Source organism: Ambystoma mexicanum, chromosome 6q (genome assembly GCF_040938575.1).
Source record: "Ambystoma mexicanum isolate Mex_15411 chromosome 6q, UKY_AmexF1_1, whole genome shotgun sequence".
NCBI lineage: Eukaryota > Metazoa > Chordata > Amphibia > Caudata > Ambystomatidae > Ambystoma > Ambystoma mexicanum.
Window position 1 is genome coordinate 1,543,478,353 of NC_090937.1, and position 10,328 is coordinate 1,543,488,680.

Below are 10,328 nucleotides of genomic sequence, written 5' to 3' on the forward strand. Positions count from 1 at the left end.
ACACCAAACACGGGCTATGTAGAGCAAACAAAAACTGACCAGAGCTTTGTATAAAAAGTATATAATTATTTATTTAAAACACACTTTAGGCAATATACCAGCACTCTAAATAAAAAGCAAGTTAAAACACAGGTAAAGTATACACACCTCCCTTAATAACTATTAGACAAGTCAGAATTAAAACACCACAATTTGTTAAACAGATGTGAGCGCATAACCTGATGGCACTCCAATAGTTCAGTTAAAGGGAGCGAAAAAGGCAGAGCATAGAAATAAAACAGGTCCCAACACTTTTAGGAGTTCTCAGCAAGGGAATAAAGGCAGTATAGTCTGTAGAGCCAAAGTTCATAGGCCAGGCCCACTTTAAAGGGAGCAAAGTGAAATGTGCCTTAGGATCACACGGTTTAAAATGTACTAAAAGTGTGTGCAGAATGTTCACAAGAGGTTGGGGTGATTCAAGAAGGTAAAGTTAGAAGGTCTGGGGCCAACCCAGTTGGCAAGCCAAGGATTTAAGGGTCACCTTTGGCAAACCGAAGAAAGGGAGGCCAGGCAGGACACAGTACCTTAAAGAGAGAGGAAGCTCCAGCGGTGGCAGTTGTTCCTGGCAGTGGTTGCAGTTTGTTGTTTCGACCAGGGGAAGAGAGGATCTCATAGAGGAGAAAAAGTGGAGTCGTTGCACTGCACAGGGATGAAACGAGCCGCAGAGTTTGTCGATAAAAGGTGCGTTCCTTTTATTCGCGGTCAAAGTGGTGAAGCTTGGCTATCCGGCCGCCGGTGTGCTTGGCACGGGCGAAAAAGGGCGAACTGGTTGGTCCCACCAGCTCAGAGGAAGAAGACTCGTCCAGCAGAAGATCTCTTGTCGTCGGGAAAGTGGTGAGGTAATTGCAGCAGGGCTTCACCGGTGGTGTCGTCGTTGCAGATGGCTCAGCTTCATCCCTCTTCGGATTGTTAGGTCCTGTGGCGACTTCTGAAGTTCCAGTCCCAAAGGCTCTGCTTTTATGCAGAAAAACCCCCATTCAACAGCCTAGCTGTCACTCAAACATGCTAAGTGGTGAGCCGGGGGCACACCACTGGCCCAATCAGAACAGAGTGCGACTTGAGTTGCTAAGGCAATGCAGGCCAGGGTGCCAATTCCCCTCCCCACCCATCCTTTGGAACCCAGACAGAGTGACACCATTTGGAGGGCTTCTGTGGAGAAGCCTGCCAAAAAGTGGAACAAAGGGCTCGACCTTGGTCAGAGTTACAGAGACGGACACAAACGCCATTTTAGAAAAGAGTTCTGGCAAAAAGACCCAACTGTGAATTTAATATTAAATAAATAAACCAGCGGTATCTTTAACATTGCACCAAAAAGTGGTGCGTTTAAAATCAATGGGAAAATCCCATAGAGAATATTCCGGTGGAATATTTCGCGTGGTAACCACTGCCACCAGCCAGAAACTCAACAAGGGGGGACTGGATAGTGCCCCCTTAAAAACAGACCCAGGGGCAATATAATTAACTCCTTCCAGTACTTCCACAATATGATGGTTTGTACTGGTTCTGTTCACAATTTAGGACTAGTAAAGTCAATGGTGACTTTACATGCCCTGGGAGACAGTAGTCAGTCCCAGGGTATGGAGTCTATGTTTAGGGGTCACTATGACACCCCTGTGTTACTGCACTGAGGTTGCTGTGTAACACACACATAAAAAATAGATAATACCCTATGGAGCAGAAAGAAAACCCCATAGCCCATAAGCATACAAAGAGTCAAAGACATACCTCAAATCATGCCTTAGAGTGGGAGGAAAAGATCCAGCAAAGCTGCTGGGGGACTCACTAGGTTTGGGAAATTAGCCTTATAAGAGAATTCTCCCTAACAGTGGCTTTTTTAGACATTTCAGTAATATTGTCCAGCCCCTCTACAGGTTAATAATCCGTGGTCTAGAGTTTGTGCCGAGTTCACATATAGCTCCGACAATAATATGCACATGGATTATATAAGTTTGCGTTTCCAACAAGTTACAATGGCAAAGTGTATTCCTGTATTTAGCAGTAAGGCTTAGCATATATCCCTTCACAATATATTTCTACCAGTCCCACGGTCCACATTTGCATTACATTGTCCTCGATGTGTGTTCGTGGATGAGGCTTGTTAGTGTAGACAATCCTTAGACCACAAGTCATGCTTGGGACAAGGACTCATTACCTAGTCTAAACATTCAGCCCTCGGACAGTCTAATCATTAACAAGATTCAAAGGTCGGGAAGGCTCAGTTACAAGTTGGAAACACAATCCACCATTTTAGAACAAAGTATCACATACAAACAGAAATCAAAATGGCGGATGATCCTAAAATGGCAGCGAAGTCGATCCAAATATAGGAATTTAACAACGCGGTTTTCTTCGCAGAGCTACCAGGCTTAGGCCAATATATATCAGAAGGAGGCACAATATGATTTCCCGTTTAACTCACAGTGACCTGCATCACCACCGCCGGACCGCATGGGTAGGGCTGATGTGGCCGCCTCCTCCTCTCTCTCCCACGCCAACCTGGATGACTCCCCACTTTCTTCCGCAGTGTCTTGCCCCTGTGCAGGCTCACCTGTCCCTCCCACTGATGTGGATTCCTCCACCACCTTCTCCCTCTTGGACGTACCATCAGCAGCTGCGGCCCTTGACTTGGAAGTGGCACCAGTCTCCTCACTCCCTGAAGATAACAGTACCTTGGAGGCAGACTGGGCCTCGCGTCTATGCCTGGTGGAGGCATCCCTGCTGCCGTGTTTCACAGCGCCTTCTCCACCCTCTTCTCCCATCGTCTCTGTGGATAGGGAAACATAGAACACATACACCAGGGTACTGAACATATGTATCTTTGTTACAATGCAAATGTACATCAGTGGCACTGTCAAAGGTCACAACCATCATCACCGACCACTACACACAGGGTAGTGCCATTCACACACTTGCACAATCATTTCTGTCATTCACAACAGACATTCACATCCTTGGACAAGGTACTGCCAGCTATTTATAATTGTGCATTCAGCTCACACGCATCATGGGAAACACACATCTCATTCACACACATCACCTGACAGTCATGAGGCAGGCCATGGAGCTATCACGTCAGAGTGCACTCAAGGTCAAATTGGCAGCGTGAGGCCATCAGACAATCAAAAGCTCAAGTAGCATACATCACGGAGTGATGACCAGTCACACACTCACTACTCAGACACATGCACATGTACACCATGCATGTCCATGATGTCGGCCAAAGTACCCATGTGTCACACCTCTGGCATGCCACAGTCCAGATTGAGGGATGCAAACATGTGCACGCCGTTACATGCTGGCGCGCATCACGCATTTCAACACAGACACCATTGATGTTGCACATACTTGAATGGACTCACATGCAGCAATGTCTGGGACATGCACACAGACATCTGTACAGGAGGGATGCCAGACATAAAGCCATGGTGCACACTCCAGCCACACATCAACATGCACATGCACTATGGTGGAAAAGAACACATGGACATTTAATAGTCGACTCCAGGCGGAACACCAACTCCAAAACCTGGGCGTACAGAGCTGGGTAGAAGCGCTCCAGTACCCGCATCTCATCGGTGGTCAACCAGCACCGGCGTCCCGTTTGGTCATCACCAGCTCTGTGGAAGTGCTGGGCCTTGTTGTGGGTCCTGGACTTGAAGTCTTCCCAGCGCTTGTGGACATGGGTGTAGTTGCGGGGTGCCACCCACTGCACGTGGATGGCACCCACGAAGTCCGCCCAGATCTTCCTCCGTCCTTCTTTGCCGACCTGCAATGGTCTGGGGAAGAGGGCATCATAATGCTTCAGGACTTGCTCCACCAGGATGCCAACTTCCCTGGGTGAAAAGCTGACAGCTCTCTGCCTCTCTGCCGAGGGTTTGCCACTTGCCTCAGATGGTGCTGTGTCAGACATGGCAACTCCCCATGGCAACCCCCCGAGGCAGGTGTGGGTTGGCAAGGTGGTCCTGGGACTGGGCTGTGGAGCGGTGGTATGAAAGTCGGGAGTCTTCAGGATCAGCAGAGGTGGTCACAACGACAGTTTCACTGGCAATCGCTGATGAGCAGGCACAAAAATGCAGGGCATGTGGGCAGAAGGAACACAGAGTGGGCAGGCAGCAGCAGATGGCTTGTAGGAGGCAGCTCAGGCAGTTGGAGGCAGGTAAATTGCCTGGTAGGCAGGAGCATGGGTCTTCCGTGTTACTCACATGGCCAGCCGGAAACAGAATGACTCCGCATGGGCGGAAACGTGTTAGCGAGGAATCAGAGGAAAGGCCCTAAGCGTGTAAGTTACGTGATGCTGGACGTTGGGCGTTAGCATACAATATTGGGATAAATCAGTGCATAGGAGACCATCACACGCTTGTGCTAGTTATAGCAGACGGACGTGTGGACTGCGATTCTAGCAATTCCACGCGATCTCTACCCTACAGCAAGAATGCATGCTCTTTCTTTTGGTGGTGGATTTGCCTCCGCGCGTGCATTTTGATTTTGATTTTTGTTTTTGAGGCTGACGGTGAGTGGCGTAAGCATTTTGCATACTGTGGGTTTCCCCATGTCTCACCCCATTTTCAAGGTCATACTACCCCAAGTGTCCTTCGCGTACACCATTTTTTCTGTTACTGGGTGCCACAGCGTACTGCATTTGGTTTTTGCTTTACACATGGGTTAACTATGAGGTCGTGTACACGTAACTTTTGGTCTTGGGTTGCCTGTGTGTTACGTGTCCTGTTTATTTTTCCCCAGGGTTTACATTGTGTCTTGCAGGAGCCCACTGGTACGTTTAACATCACGTACACTGCCCCCCCTCACTAAATTTGCCCAGGACAATTCATATCTGCGCCTCCCATTGCACAGTTCCATCAGTGCCATGAGTGGGAGGGCAACAAGTGGGAAGGGTGGCCGAGGTGGACATGGCCGACGTGGCCACAAACATGCAGGGATAGCTGTGCCCCCCACCCAATATCGTCAGGGAGATGCAGCTGATGCTGACGTCCCCAGCACCAGGGCTACCAAAGCGGCTGTTTCATCTGCTGTTCCTACCAGCCTGGCTCAGGAAGCTGCAGGGGCAGCTGTAGCACCCACGAGCCAGGCTCAGGGTCACACGGCCAGTCCTGTTGTGGTCCAGGCACAGGTCCAGAGGGACGCAGGTGCAGTAGCCCCTGTCTCAAAGTGAAAGGGACGTGTTGGGGAAGTGGCGCCACCTGCGCACAGGTATGGATACCTGCAAGGCAACCTCCTGACCAGACATCGGTGGGTGATGCCATGGCCCAGTCCACTAGTGCTCCATCCACTACTGACCAAAGTGGTCCCATCCACTCAGGGTCTACACCGTCTCACAAGAAAGCAAAGTGTGCAGTAGCCGGACAGGCTCCAACGCACAGCACAGGATACCCAAACGTCGAGGAATAGGAGCTTCAGTGATGAGGAGCTCAAGATCCTCGTGGAATATGTGCGGGAACACGGACGTGACATGCCGGTGCAGGCAGGAAGCACACATACTTATGCTCAGTGTATGGTCCCCTGGCAGCACGTCACTGATCCGATCAACGGCTTGGTCAATGAGAGGCGCACAGCTTCCGAGGCATTGAAGCGTTATAATGACCTCTGACGCCGAGCCAAAGAGAAGCTGGGTAGCGCTTAAGCCTCCTCTGGTGTCTGGAGGTGGCCCAGCACATGAGGATGATGAGCTCACTCAACATGAAGAACAAGTCAGTGACATGATTGATGTGGAGCAGAACGAAGGCGTGGGAGACCTGCCAAATTATGAGGAAATGTCTGGTGAGTGGTGATGCATGAGCCTCCATGACATGTGTAGGTTGCTTGGATGGATTGTTGTGATTGTTCGGCAGTTCTGACTGTATTTACATGACTGACATGGGTGGGCATGTCATGATGGACTGACACATGCATGTTCTGTAGAATGCATGCATGAGATGTGCTGCACACCGTGACACTCGTCCTCACAACACATTATCATCCCTCCCATGTCACTCTCTGTGCAGCCTCTCGTGGCACAGTTCCTGCTCCAAGCTGTGATGGCGGGTAGCCTGTGTGGATCTTCCACTCCACACTCTCCTTCTGTACTTTCATCTTTGACGTCTCTGAGAGGTCACCCTGCCAGATGCACCTTCTCTGAGGTATTCTTCCTTTCCTCTCGTTACCCCTGCAGCTCACTGTCTACAGAGGACTAGTCTTACCTATGGTGGGCTACTGCAATCTTACTGGATTTTGGTGGTTGAACTATCTTGCCTCTGCTACTCATCCAGACCAGGACTGTGGGAAGTGTCCTTCTGGGTTGGGGCCATGAATTGTGTCTCCCTCAGACTGTGATGATGCCACTGTCTCCCAGTGGCTAGGACTGTTCTTTCCTGAACCCTGTGCATTGTCCAGAAGTCCTTAGGTGTCCTGGGTCCAATATTATTTCAACGCCATCTTAAAGATTTGCTTACCTGTCATAGTCTTCACTCATCCATTTTACAATCACTCTTGGTCAGTAGCTCCTCATTGCAATGAGTTGGTGGTTGATGTCTGTCTTTGACTGGGTCCTCCCTCTGGTACAACCTCTCTGGCTGGATGGAACTGGAGGTGTACCTTCTCCAGGTATGTAGGCACATCTGATGCTACCTCGTGTGTTGTTCTTACTCTCCCTCTCTCCCCTGCTGGAGTCCATGATGACTGTGATAATGCACTAGTGACCTGGCTACAATCTGATCTCTGACACAGTCCTCTGAGCCTACGTTTTCACCCATGCACTACATGTGTTGTCGTGCCCTTCATCACACATCCATGGCTGCATTCATAGTTCCCTTTACTTCCATTTACACTGTGTACGTGTGTGGTTTTTCGTGATATGGCAGGTTAATGTATTGCATGTGAACATTGTGGTAGCTGTGTGAGTGGGCTATGCAATTAATATTGGTCTTCATTTCCTTTTCTGTCCATGTGCAGGTGATGAGGCACTTGATGCAGAGGAGGAGTGGGAGGTGGTGCAGGGTACTGATCCACTACCAACCACCAGTGTAGGACGTGGTGTGTTAGCCCATGAAGAGCCACTGGTGCTACAGTCCACCCTGGCCCTGCCTCAGTATGACTACAGCTCTGATGATCCCTTTGGGTCTAGTAGTGACCCAAATATGGCTTCCTCAACACTGTCACAGGTGAGTGGATGAACTGTGGGTGCTGTTGTGTCCTAAACATCTGCAGGGGGTGAAGACCCCTCACAGGGCCAGTCAGTGTTGGTACGTCAGTCTGTGGTGGCTACAGATGCAGGGTCACGCTCTACAGTATTGGCTCCTGGTCCTGAGACAGCTAATCAAGGGAGGGATGCTGTCCTGCAGCCACAGACAGGCACATCACATCAAGGGCTAGGTTCCCTTGTGCCTGCCAGGCGTGGGGTCCGCCAACGTGGTGGCCGTGTGTCAGCTGGCGATACTGTGTGGGAGCAGTCCATGTATGGTATTGCACGGCAACAGTTGACTTCCTATGAGATGTTGGCTCAGGGCATGGAAAGGGTGGCCAGTTCCATGATGCCCCCAGAAAAACAGGTTGAGCTCCAGCTGCAGGCAATGCGTTCCACATGCCGCTCACATTGGCTGCACATGGAAGCCAGCAACAGGAGCCTACAGCTCTGCGGGCATACCTGGATGCAGAGGGTCGTCCACACAGGAATTCCCTGAGGGCAGAGTGTAGGTCCCTCAGAACTACACTGGCTGCCCTTAAGGCAGCCCACCGTAGACGGTCTGAACAGCAGATGCAACAGTTGACTCATACCATCAAAGAGGAACTCTGTGCATCCCGTGAGGTGTTGCATGGGGACCTCCAAGCCATCATTTTGCAGATGCGAACATATCAGTCCTGCATGGCTGATGCAATGGAGGAACAGGCCAGGGCTATGTGTGTTGATCCTCGCTTAACACTACCACCTTCTAATGCTACACCAGAGGGTGGTGACAACAGCAACAACTCTCCTAATCCATCATAGCCGTGCGGCCCATGAACCCATGGAGTTTATTTTTTCTTATTTTTTTCTCAACACCTGCACATGTGGGTATTACATGCACCCCGCCCCAGCCACCATGGCCTTCTTTTATTTCATTTATTTTGGTCTATTGTGCATTTATGTGACAGTGTGTTGCTTTGTGTCGCTTCTGAGGGCATCCATTGTAGGTTCCAGCTGGACCCATAGAGGCTTATCTCGTGTTGGTGTTTGTGCCTTGGGTCCAGACACATATGCCACTACGGCTTCCCCTTTCCATGGGTTTGCAAGGAGGGCAGCGTATGACAGTAATTTACAGAGACGCATTGGGCTTCCTTTCTATCTGTGGACAGTCTCAAGTCCGGCCTGTGTATACACCCCTAGTGGGATTCATGATTGTATGTCCAGTGCATGGTTGCCATCCCTTTTTGTGTGTACATTGGGATCCATCCTTTGATCATGTTCCATCTTCATGTAATGGCTTGCCTATCTGTATTATTGTTGTCCTTCGGTCTGTATGTGCTTCCCTGCCCACTTTAGTTATCAGGGCCACACAAAATGATGGAAGGGTGCAAGTTACTACATGTTGAGGCACTTGTGCAATTATGATTGGTCACTGTCAGACATATTCACTATTCTGGCCTGTGTATCGTGGATGTGGTACTGGCCAATTGGTGTCCCTGTGTACATTGATAGTTTGATGTGTGAAAGTTACTTGTTTATGAACCGGTTCCGTTGATTGTTGAGCACTTTGTGAAAGTGGAGTTGATTGATGGCCTTTGATTTACACTTTTGACATTGCATGCCATGGCAAGGTGTGGCGGCCAGGTGACATGGAGTGTGGGATGGTTAAGGTGACATCGTTTGTGTTGTACTTTGCCATGGTGTTAGTGACATGCCACATCTTCCATGTGCTACTCTTGGGCACACCAGATTGAGTTGGTTTAAGTTCTAAGGGATGCGCACAATGTGGCACTTCCATATGACAGATCATTGTCCCTATGTCATCATCAATTGTCACCTGGAATGTGCTAGGGCTGTGTGCATCTGCAGGGGTTGGATTGTAGGTGAAAAATGGTGCCACAAGCTGGGTATGGGCAGCCTCGCTACATGCCCTATCCCCTCCCATGGGCAGCCACCGTGCATGTGGTTGGGGATGTGGGGGCTCCACCATATCCACCGGTAAACCACGCCGTGTTGCAACGTTGTGCAGGACTCATGCTGCCACAATGATCTTGCACACTACTGTTGGCGCATATAGTAGCTCACCACCAGAGTGGTCAAGGGAGCGTAAGCATGACTTATGCACTCCGAAATGGGCGCATCACTATTACCCTAGTTGCAATATGGGCTGCGATGTATCTTACCTGGGGTGGTGTGGTGGGGTTCTGTATTGGCATCATCATGTAGGTGCTCAGAGGGTAAGTGAGATGGGTTGTCAGTGGTGTGGTTTTGTCTGTGTGAAACATGCATGCATTTGCGGTGCCATTTGTACTCACCAATGAGCCATGCGTTGCCATGCCTCCCAGGTTCCAGGGCCTGCTGTAGGGGTGACATTCTGAATATGAAACTATCATGGGTGGACCCCGGATAGTTGGTATATACTGAGGTGATGATTCCCTTGGCATCACATACAACCTGCACGTTGATGGAATGCCAGTGCTTGCGATTGCAATAGATGTGCTCTGTCGCCCTAGGTGGACATAGGGCCACCTGGGTGCAATCGATGGCACCAAGCACTTTAGGGAAGTGCGCCACCCTGTAAAAGTCCTGGACCATGGCCTGCCTTTCTGCGAGTGTTCTGGGCATGAATATGTGCCTGCAGACTGAGGGGCGTGCAGTTATGATTGCCAACACCTGGTGTAGGCAGCGTGACTGCATGAGCTGCGAAATACCCCGACAATGGCAGTTGTCTGCCTTAATGACCCAGTGGCCAGAAAATGCAGTACATTGAGTACCTTTTCCAAGCTGCTCAGTGCTTGGGAGCACAGGGTGGGTGATGTGAGGTCACCTTCCCACTCCGTGACCAGATCTAATATGATATGAGGTGGAAACCTATACCTGGCATAGACCTAGTCATCAGGCATCCCAAAAAGGTTGGTCCTAGGTAAATAAATGTGTGCCCTGGCTATCCACCTCCTCCTGCAGTGTCCCACGATCACGGTTGTGGAAAATGGTACATTCATCGTAGCTGTATGAGCGCGTTGGCTTTTGTGTGCACTTTTTGTGCATTGTTTTTAGTGTGTGGTGACGCTTACGCCTGCTTTCGCTTGGAAGACGTGTTTCTGGATTAGCGCATCTTTTTCCAGGCGCTGGT